Source organism: Polypterus senegalus, chromosome 4 (genome assembly GCF_016835505.1).
Source record: "Polypterus senegalus isolate Bchr_013 chromosome 4, ASM1683550v1, whole genome shotgun sequence".
NCBI lineage: Eukaryota > Metazoa > Chordata > Cladistia > Polypteriformes > Polypteridae > Polypterus > Polypterus senegalus.
In genome coordinates, this window is record NC_053157.1 from 248947068 (window position 1) to 248964501 (window position 17434).

Here is a 17434-nt window from a genome sequence, read left to right on the forward strand (position 1 = left end):
AACTTCACATCCAGCTTTTGAGAGTTTAAACATTCATAAACATCAAAGTTTCCACTACTAAAATCATCACCTGTGAATCTAAGATGTTTAAGAGGCATTGGCGGTTGTCCAAAGGTGTAAAATATTTGGCCATTTCGGTACACTTGAAAGCGACAACCGAACAATTCAGCGGCAGCCATCAACTCACATGCAGATGCATAGGTGAAGGGCTTAAGTATTTCACTCTTCTAGCGCTCCTGTGTAGTCTAATTATCTCCTGTACCATCCTCAGTCCACACCTTGAACCTGTCCCAGTCATTCAATACATAAGACACAATGTTCCTCCGGATATCAAGAGTGAGCCTGATATGGCCGTGCAATATGTAACAAAGAGAATGGAAAAGGCAGGCGGCATCTCCGGGCATGGAAGCCACTCGGTAAGTGACAGTTCTTTGATCGATGGTGATCACCTCGATAGACATGTTAATGGGGGTATACGGTTGTAACGATAAAGGAAATGGGTACCTGAACAATGTAAAGTAAGTCTAAAATACCTACACAATAACTACAATCTTAAAAAACGAACTATAAAACAGCAGAGAAGCCGTTGATTGAATAAAAAGGCTGTAGTTATCAGCAGGGAGACATGAATACCGTGGTGAAGCAAGGAAGGGACTGTAGAGACCGGAACAATGGATGGCCTTATATAGGCAGGCAGCCAACAACATGGGAGGCTTTGGGATGGGGGACCCAACGCCACCTCACACGGCGACTGAGCTGCAGGCTATGGACGTATATATGTAAGAGCTGCAGGCTATGGGCCCATAAGGACGTTAGTTCAATATGTACGTAAGTAGGATTCAGTTAGCGTTGGGAACCCGTGTACCAAATTTCTTCAAGATGGGCCCATAAGTAACAAAGACCGTTGGAAAGTTCAATATGGCGGCCGACTGTGGTGTCATACCACTGAAATAAGTACGTACATTGGTTTCGGTTAGCGCTGGGAAACCACCTACCAAATTTCGTGAAGATGGGGCCATAAATAAGAAAGTTTAACATGGCGGACGTTGTCGACCGTTATGCATAGAATTTCGAAATGAAACATGCTTAACATTTTGTAAGTAAGCTGTAAGGAATGAGCCTGCCAAATTTCAGCCTTCTACCTACACGGGAAATTGGAGAATTAGTGATGTTGGAAAGTTCAATATGGCGGGTGACAGTGGCATCATACCACTGAAATAAGTACGTGCATTGGTTTCGGTTAGCGCAGGGAAGCCGCGTCCCAAATTTCGTGAAGATGGGGCAATAAATAAGAAAGTTGAACATGGCAGACGTTGTCGACCGTTATGACCGTTACGCGTAGAATTTCGAAATGAAACCTGCTTAACTTTTGTAAGTAAGCTGTAATGAATAAGCCTGCCAAATTTCAGGGTCCTACCTACATGGAAAGTTGGAGAATTAGTGATGAGTCAGTGAGGGCTTTTATAAGTATAGAATAGCAGAATAGAGAAGTAGCGAGTTAAAGAAGTAATGAAAAAGAAAAGGAAACATTTTCAAAATAACGTAACATGATTGTCAATGTAACTGTTTTGTCACTGTTGTGAGTAATGAGTGTTGCTGTCATATATATATATATATATATATATATATATATATATATATATATATATATATATATATATATACTAGCAGAATACCAGCAATACGCAGTGAAGAAGTAGTGTGTTAAAGAAGTTATGAAGTTATGTTATAAGAAACTATCATTTCTGTTCAAGTTCTATTTAAATTTTAAATAGAAGGAATTTTTATTTAGTCGACAGAATATTATTCGAATAAATCAACTCAAACCTTAAATAACTTATAATATTTTGCTCTCCATAAAAATATATCCTGTCTAAATTATACAAGTTAGAAATAAAGTAAACGTTAAAAGAACAAACATTCAAATTTCTTTACTCTTATGTAATTTTATATAAAAAATAAACTGAAATTTTAAATATCCCAAAAGATTTTGCTGTCCATAAAAATATATCCTGTCAAAATTATACAAATTCAAATATGAACATGGTGCATAACAAAACCTGGAAATATAAATAAAATGTGTTCTTTTCAGCAGTAACAAATCAAATCATTCAGTTGTCTTTGCTCATATGTCATTTTATCAGAGTTGGACGCCTGGCATCTTTTTTTGGCCACAAGTTCGTTTCTGTTTGGTGTGAGGTTCTGTGTTGTGGAGATTCTCAGGATGGATTGAAGGTGCTCATCAGTGAGGCGACTCCTGTGTGCTGTTTTGTTAGTCTTCATGACTGAGAAGAGCTTCTCACACAGATCTGTGCTACCAAACATGCACAAGGTTCGAGCCGCATGTAGACGGAGCTGAGCATTTGTGCGGGAATGGAGTGAATAAACTGTGCGGGCCCTACAGTATCGTACTCTGCCTTCGGTGTGCCATTACACTGCAGCTCAATCACCTCCATCTGAATGTGCACAGGTGCAGTTTCCACATCGACAGCAAATGGGTTGCGAAACAACTCAAAATTCTTTTTTTGTTCTTCAAGGCCACCAAAGCGCCGTGCGAACTCACTGTGCAGTGCGCTCAGTTTATCAGCAAAGTGCGTATTTGGGAACACCGTTGTACCGACTTGGTTCAACATTACTTGGCAACAGGGAAAGTGGGGCAAGTTGCACTGGTGCATTTGTGTCTCCCATAAAAGTAGCTTCACTTGAAATCACTTTGTGATTGTGCACGGGTAAAAATGTCTGCTGAAGTGTCAGATTCTTCTTTAACTCTTCTGCTTTCTGTATCTTCTGCATTGCATTCAGGTGTTTCAGGTTACCCTGATGTTTTGTCTCATAGTGCCGTCTTAGATTAAATTCTGTAATCACAGCCACATTAGCTCCACAAATGAGACACACAGGTTTACCGGCAATGTCAGTAAACATATACTCAGCCTCCAATCGGTTTTTAAAGGCTCTATGTTCAGAATCACCTTTTCTCTTTGACATCGTGTGGGCTAGCTTCGCAAAAACTTGCAGCATCATAAGCTAGACTTGATTAACATGGTAAGTGTTTGGCAAGGCAGCTGAAGCGCTGCATTATGGGATCTGTAGTTTATTGTGTTACCAGCACTTCATATCCCTGGGCCATTAATAACAATAATACAGTATATAAAATGATCTCGCAGGCCGGATATAATTACACGCCGGGCCGGATGTGGCCTGCGGACCTTGAGTTTGACACATATGGACTAAATAGAACTTGAAAAGAAATATATTTTCAAATGTGATCACGCAATTCAGATCGAGTTGACGTGCGCTACAGTACATCGAGCCCGCGTGCTATTGTGGTTTTGCTTGTGTGCCTAAGTAAGTTACCTTCCCCTCGCTCTTACTTTTTTACCGTTCATCTAATGAATACACTGAGTATGGCTTTACCAAAACAATCATTTATGGCGAATAAAGTATCCATTATTCATAAAGCTTCAATTGGTGATCTGTCTTTCTGCGTTAACCGCATATGTTTTCATACGTCTCAAACCAAGGGGATGCGAGGCTAAAATGAATCGAGAAGCGCACGTACATACTTAGTGCATCCCCTCTCAGGAATCGAACCTCGGCGCTACAGGCGAAGGCTCTACTATTGCGCCACGGCGTGTGGTTTGTCTATTTGAGCGTAGCAGTGTAATTCGGTTTTGTTCAGACTCTTTGGAACTGTTGCTTTTTGTCTGCGCTCGCGCCAGTTCACGTGAGCCGCTGAATATGGTTTTATAAGTCACTCGCTCGCTTCTAATTGTTTCGCTGCCTTCTTAATTATATAATGCATGTTTTCTTCAGCGCTTTTTTGTAGCTCTTCCAGGTTTTGTACGCAATGCATGATTACGTGAGAGGCGTGATGAAGTCACACGAAACTCCGCCCCCACGGCTTTCTAGCTCAATTCCATTACAGTAAATTGAGAAAAATAGCTTTTAGTTATGACCATTATGCGTAGAATTTCGAAATGAAACCTGCCCAACTTTTGTAAGGAAGCTGTAAGGAATGAGCCTGCCAAATTTCAGCCTTCTACCTACATGGGAAGTTGGAGAATTAGTGATGAGTGAGTGAGTGAGTGAGTGAGTCAGTCAGTCAGTCAGTCAGTGAGGACTTTGCCTTTTATTAGTATACTAGCAGAATACCCGCGCTTCGGCGGAGAAGTAGTGTGTTAAAGAAGTTATTAAAAAGAAAAGCAAACATTTTAAAAATAACGTAAGATGATTGTTAATGTAATTGTTTTGTCATTGATATGAGTGTTGTTGTCATATCTATCTATTTATATTATATATATATATATATATATATATAGCAAAATACATTGGCAGCGGAGAAGTAAAAAGAAAAGGAAACATTTTAACGTACGTAACATGATTGACAATGTAATTGTTTTGTCATTGTCATGAGTGTTGCTGGCATATATATATATATATATATATATACACACACACAGACATATATATATAAACATATATATACATATAAACATATATATAAATAAATATATATATATACACATCTATACACATATATATATACTGTATATACAACATATACATATCTACATATATACTGTATATACACATATATATACAAATCTACATATATATATCTACATATATATATATTAGGGTGGGACTCGATTAAAAAATTAATCCAATTAATTAGAGGCTGTGTAAGAATTAATCTTGATTAATCGTATGTAATCGCACACGTAAATTTGCCCCAAATCGCAAATGTTTTTTTTTTAATTTAAAACGGTTTTAGTGGGCTTACAGAATCAAATAATAGACATGGACATGAATATTGTAAACTGAAGCTGTTTTAATTTCTGAAAAAAGCTTTAAACTGCATTTGAATTCAAAACAGAAACAAAAATATCATCCCTGGTTAAAATTGGGCAGACTTAAAAATAAAGTGGTAGTTTAAGTACTTTAAGTACATTTTCAGAATAGTATTGTCTTTAAATAATAATAACCAAAATTTCAACATAAAGTGCAGTTTTTCTTCTTAAAAAATAAGTCAGAAACATAAAAGGTAATTTGACCAGCTTACTCTTTAAACTCTGAGTAACATTAGCCAAAATTATTTTGTACATTAGGCTAAAACAGTGTGATCATTGAACATTTTGTAATTAGATGTATTTAGAATTACTAACGGTCACGGAAGTCCAATGATCCCCAGTAAGAGCCACAAAGTCCGCTTTCTGTAATGCATCTAATTTTGCTTGCTTTTCAGTGTGCACAAAACCATGCTTTTATCAAGGCTTCGCTCGGGTAGTCGAAATGATCAGTCGAGGAACGCGCTTTATTCCGACTCTAACATTTTTGTAGCTGTGATGTGTGCATCAGTGTAATGGATGTACCAGGAAATCATGCATTGACAAAAGTTCCCGCTTGCTTGGAATTGAAAGTGTGATTAAATCGTTATTTTTAACGCGTTATGGAGTACATGCATCGAAGCTTCTCAGCTGTGCTTGTGCTAAGAAAGGGAAAATTTTAAAAATAACGTAACATGATTCTGCGTTAACCTAATATTTTTCATACGTCCCAAACCAAGGAGATCGAAGGTAAAATGAATCGGTAGCGCGTACATAGTCAGTACATCCCCTCTCGAATCGAACCTCGAATGTCGGCGTTAGAGGCTTAAGACTCTACAATTAGCCACAGCGTGTGGCTTGTCTATGCTAAAGTATGTATTGTAGATCGGGTATATATATACATTTATATATATATACCCGTATCGCAGTGGAGAAGTAGAAGTTATGAAAAGAAAAGGGAACATTTTAAAAATAACGTAACATGATTGTCAATATACAGTAATTGTTTTGTGAGTGTTATTGAATGTTGCTGTCATCAAGGATTTGATTATCATTATTTCTTTCAATCAGGCTCGTATTTGTAGGATGTGTTCAAGTTACATTCCGTGTTTGTCAATCGTTGTAAAGATAAGAGGTTTCATTCATCGATTAGTTCCTTACTGCATCAATAAACAGCTCGTCTTCCTTTTATCTGTGATGTGACAAACTGCATGCACGTTTTTTTTACACTGTCTTCCTTTAGCAGGACATTCACTTTTTCCACCGTGTGCTTTGTTTCCGCAGTAGCTGCACTTATGAATATGATTCTATGTATAAGACGCTTCATATTTTTTTGCTGCCTTCTCAATTGTGTAATTCGGTTTTGTTCAGCACTCTTTGGAACTGTTGCTTTTGTCTGCATTGCGCCAGTTCACGTGAGCCGCTTGGTGTTCTTGCATCGAAGGTTCCCAGCTGTACTGGTGCCATCTCGTGTAATGTCAGCTAAGACCCGGCACTTAAAAGTTTCTCTCGCAGTTTCAATGAGTTTGTGCCAAACACCACCCTGACCATCTCATCTTCCTCTGCATAAGCACAGTCCTTCACCCGTGAACATTTACCGGCAGTGTTTGTATTGGATTGCCGCTGATGGACGGCCTTATATGGGCAGGCACTAAATTACAAACGCTAGTGGCAGCCTGTCTATGAACTTAATTTAATATAAACTTACGGTTCACGCCGTGCTTTGTTTCGCAGTAGCTGTACTTATGAATATGCTTGTATGCATCATTTGCTTCATAATGTTTTTCTGCCTTCTCAATTGTGAAATGGCGTTTTGTGCTCATCGCTGTTTGGAGTTCTTCCTTGTTCTCTACGTACTTACGTAGGAGGCGTGATGATGTCACACGAAACTCCGCCCCACGCCATCTCCAACTCAAGACTCCATTACATTATATGGGGAAAAATAGCTTCCAGTTATGACCCTTATGCGTAGAATTTCGAAATGAAACCTGCCCAACTTTTGTAAGTAAGCTGTAAGGAATAAGCCTGCCAAATTTCAGCCTTCTACCTACACGGGAAGTTGGAGAATTAGTGATGAGTCAGTGAGTGAGTCAGTGAGTGAGGGCTTTGCCTTTTATTAGTATATATATATATATATATATATATATATATATATATATATATATTGTAATGGATGGCCGGCCATTTATCCCGGCCAATACCCCAAGCCGCCAGGTGGAGCCCTCCTTGCAGCGAGGAGGTCCCCAGAAGACCAGCAGGGCATCATGGACATTGGAGTTTTATGCAAAGCCCTGCTGGATGCCGTGGGGGCCACAGGAGGGAGCTGCAGGGAGGACCGAGGGCTTCTTCGTGCCCTGTGACCCGGAGGTTCGTCACAGGAAGGGAGCGGACTTCGGGTTGAAGAAAGGAAGATTTACCCTGACCCGGAAGGAAAAGGACTTGTGGACTATTGGGCAGAAACACTTCGGGTCAGGGATTATAAAAGGACTTTGGGAACTCACAGACAATGAGCTGAGCTGGGTGGAAGGGTGGCAACGCGTCTGGGAGCTGGAGGATTGGTTTATTGTTTATTATTGAGTATTATTGTGAGTTATATGAGTATTGTGGAGGAGAGTGTGCTTTGTAAACTGTGGAAGAAAAATAAAGTCGATTTGAGGACTTTTACCTGGTGTCTGGAGTCGTGGACAGGGGTTCAAGGGAGCGAGGGCGCCCCCTATCGTTCACAGTGGCGTAGTCGGCAGGATACTCTAGCGTCGTTTGCAGAGGACCTGAAACAAAATTTCTGTGGGAAGCAGAACCCTGAACAGGCACGGAATCAGGAATCACCACAGCATCGCCAAAACCGAAAAACCGAGTCCAAAATGGGAAAAAGAAGGGCAAGCAAGCGACAACGCCAGCGGAGTGCCGTAGGTGCAATGGCGGCCTTCGGGAGGAGTTAAGGAGAGGCCTTACAAGTCGGAGAAACCTCCAGGAAGCAACGATCCCTCTAAAGATGCGTGCGGGAGCGACTTTAAAAATCCTTTTATTGTTTCTCACCTTGTCCCGTGCATGTACCTTGGAGATGACCACCTGGAGGCTCCGAGGGGAAAAGGAGACTGCCCGAAGGCGGCGGCCTTCTCTTGTCGAAGCCAGAGCACCTAGAAATCGACTTCCGCATGATGGCAGCCGACAAGGGACACGGTAGCAAACCCGGTGCAGTCTGGGAAGGAGGAGCTCAGCGTCCTGCTGTTTGCACCTTCAAGCCCGAAGAAACGGACTTGGTCTTTCCAAAGGGGAAGGGGAGGCGAGCGAGGCATCGCTCAAACCACAAGAAGGTAAGGAGGGTCGGGAAGTAGCTGATCGGGATGTCGCTAAAGTATTAAAGACAGACCGCAGTTTGCGAAGAAGGCAACTCGACCCTCTGAGAACTCCAAGTCCCAGAAGCCTCCGCGATCCGTCAGAGCGCGTGCCTGAAGCGGGCGTGCTCATTGGCTCCCGGTCGGCAGGTAACACGAACGAGGAAGTGAGTGTTCTGCCGGTCGAAATAAATAATTATATTAAACTTACGGGAGCTCGAAAAACTAATCGAGCCCGTAGCGAGTGTCTTGCAGGTCCTGACGACCATTGAAAAGATGCGTCGGGGATTTGGGAGCGGCAGCCAGAGAGCCGTTGGAAAAGGTGAGGGCCTATGTGCGGCGATTTGGTGAGAGCCTCCGTAATGAATGATGCGCGATACAGGTGGCGAGACCGTATCGTATATAATAGAGGGGCGGTGTGATCCGGGCCCAGCGTTTAATAAGTAGCGGGTGCCAATACACGGCGTACCCTACAAGAGAGGTCGGATGCGTTAACCGGTGGTCGGCGGAAGGGCTAATCGATCCGGGGCAGCTAGACAGTGCTGACTCGGGCGAGGCAGCCCTGAAGACGCCGCCGTAATTTATAAATCAAGAGGGGTGCAGACAGTAAAGGGGCTCTCTTCTTGTAATAGAGAGACCCAGACTGTATATAAGCCCCAGATTAAACAGGAGGGCTCTAAGATAAAACGGGGGTCTCCTGACAAGAAAGAAAAAGAGACAGAAAAAGTGAAAGCACCGTTAGAGGCGGCAGGGGGTTCTCTCCCAGCACAAAGGCGGACCTAACGTTTCCTTATTGTTTTCAGTCCCGTAGGGGAAGAATACCAGGAGGACAGCGGCAGTGTTACGGGTGCCGAAGGTTGGGCCATATTTGGCGGAACTGTCCTTGGAGAGAGGGGGACAAGAGGTCAATTTGGAATAATATTCCCCCTAGGTTCTCCAGGGTCCATGATGTTCATTTTAATCAAGGCTCAACCAGGACGTCCTCTTGGAGGAAGACTTCCCTCTCGGGGCAGGCGCCCGAATAATAATTCGTTGCTGGGGGGGGAATACTGTAATGGATGGCCGGCCATTTATCCCGGCCAATACCCCCAAGCCGCCAGGTGGAGCCCTCCTTGCAGCGAGGAGGTCCCCAGAAGACCAGCAGGGCATCATGGACATTGGAGTTTTTATGCAAAGCCCTGCTGGATGCCGTGGGGGCCACAGGAGGGAGCTGCAGGGAGGACCGAGGGCTTCTTTCGTGCCCTGTGACCCGGAGGTTCGTCACAGGAAGAGCGACGGACTTCCGGGTTGAAGAAAGGGACGATTTACCCTGACCCGGAAGGGAAAAGGACTTGTGGACTATTGGGCAGAAACACTTCCGGGTCAGGGATTATAAAGGACTTTGGGAACTCACAGACAATGAGCTGAGCTGGGTGGAAGGGTGGCAACGCGTCTGGGAGCTGGAGGATTGGTTTATTGTTTATTATTGAGTATTATTGTGAGTTATATGAGTATTGTGGAGGAGAGTGTGCTTTGTACACTGTGGAAGAAAAATAAAGTCGATTTGAGGACTTTTACCTGGTGTCTGGAGTCGTGGACAGGGGTTCAAGGGCGAGGCTATCGTTCCTATATATATATATATATATATCTATATCTATATCTATATATATATATCTATCTATATCTATATATATATATATATATATATCTATATCTATATATATATATATCTATATATATCTCTATATATATATATATCTATATATATATATATACACACACATACATACATAAATACACACAATCACATATATATAAACATGTAGTAGTGTCATCAAGGATGTGATTATCATTATTTCTTTCAATCAGGTTCGTATTTGTAGGATGTGATGTGTTCAAGTTACATTCCGTGTTTGTCAATCGTTGTAAAGATAAGAGGTTTCATTCATCGATTCGTTCTTACTGCATCAATAAACAGCTCGTCTTCCTCTTTATCTGAGACGTGACACACTGCATGCACGGGGTCTTTTTCACACTGTCTTACTTTAGCGGGACATTGACTTTTTCCACCGTGTGCTTTGTTTCCGCAGTAGCTGCACTTATGAATATGCTTGTATGTATCACATGCTTCATATTTTTTTGCTGCCTTCTCAATTGTGTAATTCGGTTTTTGTTCAGCGCTCTTTGGAACTGTTGCTTTTTGTCTGTGCACTGCATCATTTCATGTGAACCGCTCAGTGTACATGCATCGAAGGTTCTCAGCTGTGCTGGTGCCATCTCGTGCGATGTCGACGGCTGTATTTAATGTTAGCTAACACCCGGCACTTAAAAGTTTCGCTCGCAGTTTTGCTGAGTTTGTGCCAAACACCACCCTGACCATCTCATCTTCCTCTGCATAAGCACAGTCCTTCACCCATGAATATTTAGCGGCAGTGTTTCTATTGGATTGCCGCTGACGGACAGCCTTATATTGTCAGGCACTAAATTACGTGGGAGGCGTAACTCCGCCTTCCATGGGCATCAAGAAGAACTCTATTATAGTATATAGATGAAAAAATAGGTTCCAGTTATGACCATTACGTAGAATTTCGAAATGAAACCTGCCCAACTTTTGTAATTAAGCTGTAAGGAATGAGCCTGCCAAATTTCAGCCTTCTACCTACACGGGAAGTTGGAGAATTAGTGATGAGCGAGTGAGTGAGTGAGTGAGTGAGTCAGTGAGGGCTTTGCCTTATATTAGTATAGATCACATTACTCACTTATTCCAACACTCCCAGGTGACTCTTCTCCTTCTCTCCCATTTCCCTCGGTCATTTTCAATTCATACTCCGATAACTCTGATTTCAGCTCTGCAGAATTCTCCTGTGTAGCCAGATGTCCCGTATTAGTGGACCAGGGCTGTAAACTGGATGGAGATTCTTCACAGGCATCTTGCTTGAAAATATGCTCAGTTTCATGCTTTTGAAGTTCAAGACCAATGGAGAAATCATTCAAATCCTCAGCTTTAATGGCAGTAGTCACCCCATTGCAGTCCTCCTCCTCTTTAAAAACTGAAATTCTTTCTTCGTGATCCTCCAGCTTTACACACACATCCTCTGGTGCGAGCCGCTCACAGTCCTCTTCTTTAATGTCCACTGTTCTTTCATCCACGCCATCTTCTTTGGTAGAGGCCATGCTCTGTGGGAAACTCTTATCTCTCTTTAAGTGTCTGCCCTTCTCTTCTCAGATTCCCTTCTCACATGGACAGCCCTCAGCTGGAGGCCATTAGACACCTCAGTGAATGGAAAAGTGAAATGGGAAAGCCCTGTGAACATAAAAGTGTGAAAGTCAGTAAAAATAATGAGCACACTTCAGGGTCACAGTGCCCTACATAAGGTTTGGTTCAAAGACACATTTGTGTCTGAGAATGTCTGAATTAAACAGAACATGTAATGGAGCTGAGCGTAAATGGAGGAAAACTAAACTGATTATCCACTATGAAATATTGAAGGTTAAAATAACAGAATACAATAACACAGTCCGTCTTGAGAGGCGCTGCGATTTCTCTTAGATTATAAATAACAATGCTAGTAATCCCAGAGTCTTATTGAAGGATTGATCGTCTGCTAAACCCAGGTAATGCAAAGGAATGCCTCCAAAATACTTCCAGTGAAACCTGTGAGGCTATTGCTGTATTTTTCAATCACAGAATTAATGATATTAGAGATAACATAGTATATCTCCCCAACACTGCAAATCCTCCTAAATCCCAGAACTCTGTTATAAACAAATTAAATTCTTTCACCAGGATAGATTTACCTGATTTACATAAAATAATTTCTCAACTGAGACCCTCCACCTGCGTCCTTGACCCAATACCAACAAGGTTTTTCAAAGAAGTATTGAGCGTGCTAATTGATAATATTCTTGACAAAGTAAATCCATCATTAGATACGAGGGTCTTCCCAGACTGTCTTAAAACTGCTGTAGTTAAACCCCTACTTAAGAAAAATAATCTTGACCCCTCTGCTTTTGAAAATTTTAGACCCATCTCTAACCTGCCTTTCTTAAGTAAAATTCTAGAGAAGGCAGTCATTATGCAGTTAAATGACCACCTCAATAAACCTGCTATTCTTGATACTTTTCAGTCAGGTTTTAGAACAAATCACAGCACAGAAACTGCACTCGTTAAAGTAGTAAATGACTTGCGGGTGAATGCAGACAGAGGCCATTTTTCTGTTCTCATCCTCTTAGATCTGAGTGCTGCATTTGACACCATTGATCACAATATTCTTAGAAATCGCCTTACTCAATGGGTGTGCCTCTGTGGCAGGGTCTTGAATTGGTTTGAATCCTACCTGACACGTAGAAAATTCTTTGTGAGTTGTGGGAATTACAACTCGAAGACACATGATATCCGATATGGTGGTCCACAAGGCTCTATCCTGGTCCGCTGCTCTTCTCAATCTACATGACTCCGTTAGGTCAGATTATCTCAGGGCACAATGTGAGCTACCACAGCTATGCTGATGACACACAGCTGTACTTATCAATAGCACCTGATGACCCCGACTCTCTTGATTCACTAACACAATGTCTTACTGGTATTTCTGAATGGATGAATAGCAAATTTCTCCAACTAAATAAAGAGAAAACTGAAGTCTTAGTAATTGGCAATAATGGATTCAATGAGGTTATCAGAACTAAACTTGATGCATTAGGATTAAAAGTCAAGACAGAGGTGCAAAACTTAGGGGTAACTGTTGACTGTAATCTGAATTTTAAATCACATATTAATCAGATCATTAGGACAGCATTTTTTCACTTAAGAAACATAAGTAAAGTTAGACCGCTTATATCACTGAAAGATGCTGAGAAATTAGTTCACGTGTTTGTTTTCAGTCGACTAGATTACTGTAATGCACTCCTCTCAGGACTACCCAAAAAAAGACATAAATCATTTACAACTAATGCAGAATGCAGCTGCTAGAATCCTAACTAGGAAAAGAAAATCCGAACACATTTCTCCAGTTTTGATGTCACTACACTGGTTACCTGTGTCTTTCAGAATTGACTTTAAAATTCTGCTTATGGTTTATAAAGCCTTAAATAATCTTGCTCCGTCATATATCGAAATGTCTGACACCTTATATTCCAAATCATAACCTCAGATCCTCAAATGAGTGTCTCCTTAGAATTCCAAGAACAAAACTTAAAAGAAGTGGTGAGGCTGGCAGGCGGCCTTCTGCTGTTATGCACCTAAAATCTGGAATAGCCTGCCAATAGGAATTCGCCAGGCTGATACAGTAGAGCACTTTAAAACACTGCTGAGAACACATTACTGTAACATGGCCTTCTTATAACTTCACTTTAATTTAATCCTGATACTCTGTATGTTCAATTCATCATAATAACTATTCATGGTGGCTCTAAAATCCATACTGACCCCAACTCTCTCTTCTGTTTCTTTTTCCGGTTTCTTTTTGGTGGCGATCTGCGCCACCACCACCTACTCAAAGCATCATGATGCTCCAATATTGATGGACTGAAAGCCAGAAGTCTACGTGACCATCATCATCAAGTCCTTCCATGAGAACTCTAAATACAAAGAGGACTGTTTCATTTATGTGAGGTAGAATGTCCAGATGGGGCTGGGTGGTCTCATGGTCTGGACCCCCTGCAGATTTTATTTTTTTCGCCAGCCATCTGGAGTTTTTTTTTTTCTGTCCACCCTGGGAATCGGACCTTACTCTTAATTCTATGTTAATTAATGTTGACTTATGTTAAATGTCTAACTATGTCTTTTATTTTTCTATTCTTTATGTAAAGCACTTCGAGCTACATTTTTTGTATGAAAATATGCTATATACAGTACAGGCCAAAAGTTTGGACACACCTCCTCATTCAATGTGTTTTCTTTCTTTTCATGGTAGATTCTCACTGAAGGCATCAGAACTATGAATGAACACATGTGGAGTTATGTGCTTAACAAAAAAAGGTGAAATAACTGAAAACATGTTTTATATTCTAGTTTCTTCAAAATAGCCCCCCTTTGCTCTGATTACTGCTCTGCACACTCTTGGCATTCTCTCGATGAGCTTCAACAGGTAGTCACCTGAAATGGTTTTCACTTCACAGGTGTGCCTAATCAGGGTTATTTAGTGGAATTTCTAGCTTTATCAATGGGGTTGGGACCAGCAGTTGTGTTGTGCAGAAGTCAGGTTAGTTGGACGATCATTAATTTTTCAACAGGACAATGACCCCAAACACACCTCCAGGCTGTGTAAGGGCTATTTGACCAAGTAGTTTTGATGCCAATCATCTACCAATGTAAATGGTCATGAAAATAAAGAAAACACATTGAATGAGGAGGTGTGTTCAAACTTTTGGCCTCTACTGTAAATGTTGTTGTTGTCTTGATTTCCTCCTCTGCCTCACAGTTTAAAATTCCAAATCAAACAATTCAGATGTGATTGAAGTGCATTGCAGACCTTCATTAAAGGGGATTTGCATACATTTCAGTGCCACCATGTAGATAGGACAACACTTTATCTAAACGGCACCATCATGTTTGGAAACAGCAATGGCAGGTCTATTAAAGCTGTCATATTTAGGGCTTTGTTGGCTATAGACTGACATGAACGTCAAACAGGAGTACAGGAGAGAAGTAAAAGGCTTTGTTAAACCTTCACCTTCAATGTGGACCTGCTTCACTGGACAGATTACAAAAACTGCTTCACTGCTCAGGAATCAAAGAGGCAGAGTGGGCCTCCTTACTTAAATAAATTGTTGAGAATTGTGAGACTCGCCTGAAATACAGCAAACCCAAACTCAGAGCAGCTGCTGGTTTGCCGCTGGCCTATGAATACAATGAAACTGTGGCTACAGACTGACATGAACGTCAAACAGGAGGACGGGGTCTTCACCTCATTGACACATTCACACATTTCAGTGCAGGAAGTGTTGTAAAGACAAAGAGACTATCAGAAATTGTGTAACAATTCATTCCTTCATTCTCAGATAAGAGTACATGGAGCTCCTCAGAAACTACTTAGTGATAATGGTGGGGAATCAGAGAGATGGCAGAGAATTTTAACATTGAAACAAAGACCACCGCTGCTTACAGTCTCTGGGGTAATGGACTACCTGAGAGACACAATCAGACACTCGCAGAAAATATACAGAAAGTGATAAAGAATACTGGATGTGACTGGTTAGTGCCAGATTAGTGCCACGGGGCGCTAATGGTAAAGAATACTATGCACAGTATTTATGGGTACAGCTCATATCAGCCGGTGTTTGGCTGAAATCCAAATCTTCCTTGTTTCTCGTGGACAGACCACCCGCCCTAGAAGACACCACTAGGAGTGGGTCAGTGGAGCACATATTCCAGCGCTGGACACTCCAAGAAGAGCATTTACTGAAGCCGAGTGTTCAGAGCGACGGAGATGGTGGCATACAGATAAAGAATTAGATTGGGCTGGCAAAGCAGAACTTGGTATAATTTAGACTTTACTGATCCTGACAGCATTGCTGACACAGAAGGTCTGTTGACACATCAAGTGTGGATAATCTGCAAGATGAACCAGAAACTAATGAACTGCAACTATGGGACTTGTGTGTGGAAATCACGGAGATATCAGCTGAGTCAGCAAAGCAGGAAGAGATAAGCAGATGGGAAAGAAATGGAGCATCTGAGGAGGTGGAAAACCACAAGATGGATATGCCGTTTAAAAAGAGACTTCAGCGGGAATCGTACCAAAAGACCACCTAGTGGCACGAGGGTCTGAGGGGCAAGATAGGAGTGGGCTCAACAGGGATTCACCAACATGGGCATCAGAATCTGCTCACCAAGGTCTCTGAGGTGGCACTGCCACTTTAAACAATGAGGAGAGACAGTTGAGCTCCAGCCCATAATAGTCGAGTCGTGGCTCTGTAGCTTTCACATTTTGTATTTTGATGGCTTCATATGATCCTACACAAACAGCCTGATTGACTTGAGTCCTGTTCTTCATTTACCATGTAAGCTAAAGTATCAAAGTGTACAGAAATACTGAAAGTAGTTGCAAAGGATAAAAGACATTAAATAAAACAATACCGTTTAAAATAACACTAAACTGTACTCGTAATGCATGCCAGCTGTAGATTTTACTGTATCCCTCCAGCAGCACTATGTAATGTTTGAATTTTTTTATTTTCCATTAAACAAATCAAAGTCTCCCTGTTACAGTTAAAGAGTACAAGCATATTTCATGATAAGAAAACACCAAAAAATGAAATCATTTAAATTATTTCTAATAAGTCTCAGAATTAGGCAAACTGCTGGAAATCAAACCTGAACGCGCCCTGTAAAGTTACATCGTGCGAAGCCACTTTAACAAAGTTTACCGATGACGGCTTTAGAGGAGGAAAAAAAAAAAAAAAAAGCACAAAAAACACGCAGAGCTCAGGAAAACTCAGAAACGAACGACGGGGCCGTGCGGGAGCGAGAGGCTGAACAAGCGCGTGCCCGACGGACGGCACAGTTCAGAGCATGCGCGAAATCAAAAGGCGAAGCAGCGCGGAAAAGGGCACGAGCGCGAAGAGATAAAAAGCAATCTCGATTTAACGCGCCTCCGCCAAGTCAGACGTTGCATTACATTTCACGGGACAACTACTGAAAAATGAAGTAACGTAGCAGCAGCTAAAAGTGCACGACCCCCGTCATCCACAGTAAACTCGTGAAGGTGCGATTTGCTGTGCTTCCTTCTCATCCTCCTCCTTCTTCTTCACGTAGCGCTTAATCCCCAACATTTAAAAGCGAACCACGCGGCCTCAGGCACCTCCTCAAATTTAAAGCCGCTCAGCGTGTCGCGATCTTTCTTACTGCTGGCATTCCCACCCGTATGCGATCGCCACGTTCGACTTTGTCTCACCTTCCGCACCTTTGCTTGATGTTGTGGCCGTGAAGACGTTGAACCGCGAGGGTCTCATAACTAGTGATGGGTTGCTTGATACTGAATTTTCTACACAGTGTCGAGCTTTCGAAGCACTGGAGCGCTTCAAGGCTCAAATGCGCCCGTCGCGTGATTTTGAGTCACGCTAGCGTGATGACGTCGTTATATCTGCGCAGTCAGCAGTCGATGTGCTCGCTCACTCAGTCAGCGGCTCAACTGCTTTGGCTCCAAGCGTAACAGCAGTTGCCAGTGCTACAGCGATAAGCTGTGCTGACGCGAGAGCAAATCCTAATTGAGCCTCGCTTGTGTTAAAATAAGGACTGTGTATAAAACTGTTATGTAGATCTTGTCTGTAAGGTTAACAAGTATATTTTGGAGA

The 17434-nt window shown here is 41.8% G+C and overlaps 1 pseudogene; it reads right to left on the minus strand.

Moving 5' to 3' along the window:
• Positions 1 to 17207, minus strand: part of LOC120528433 — a 34250-nt pseudogene extending 17043 nt beyond the window's left edge.
• Positions 17208 to 17434: the final 227 nt, after the last annotated feature.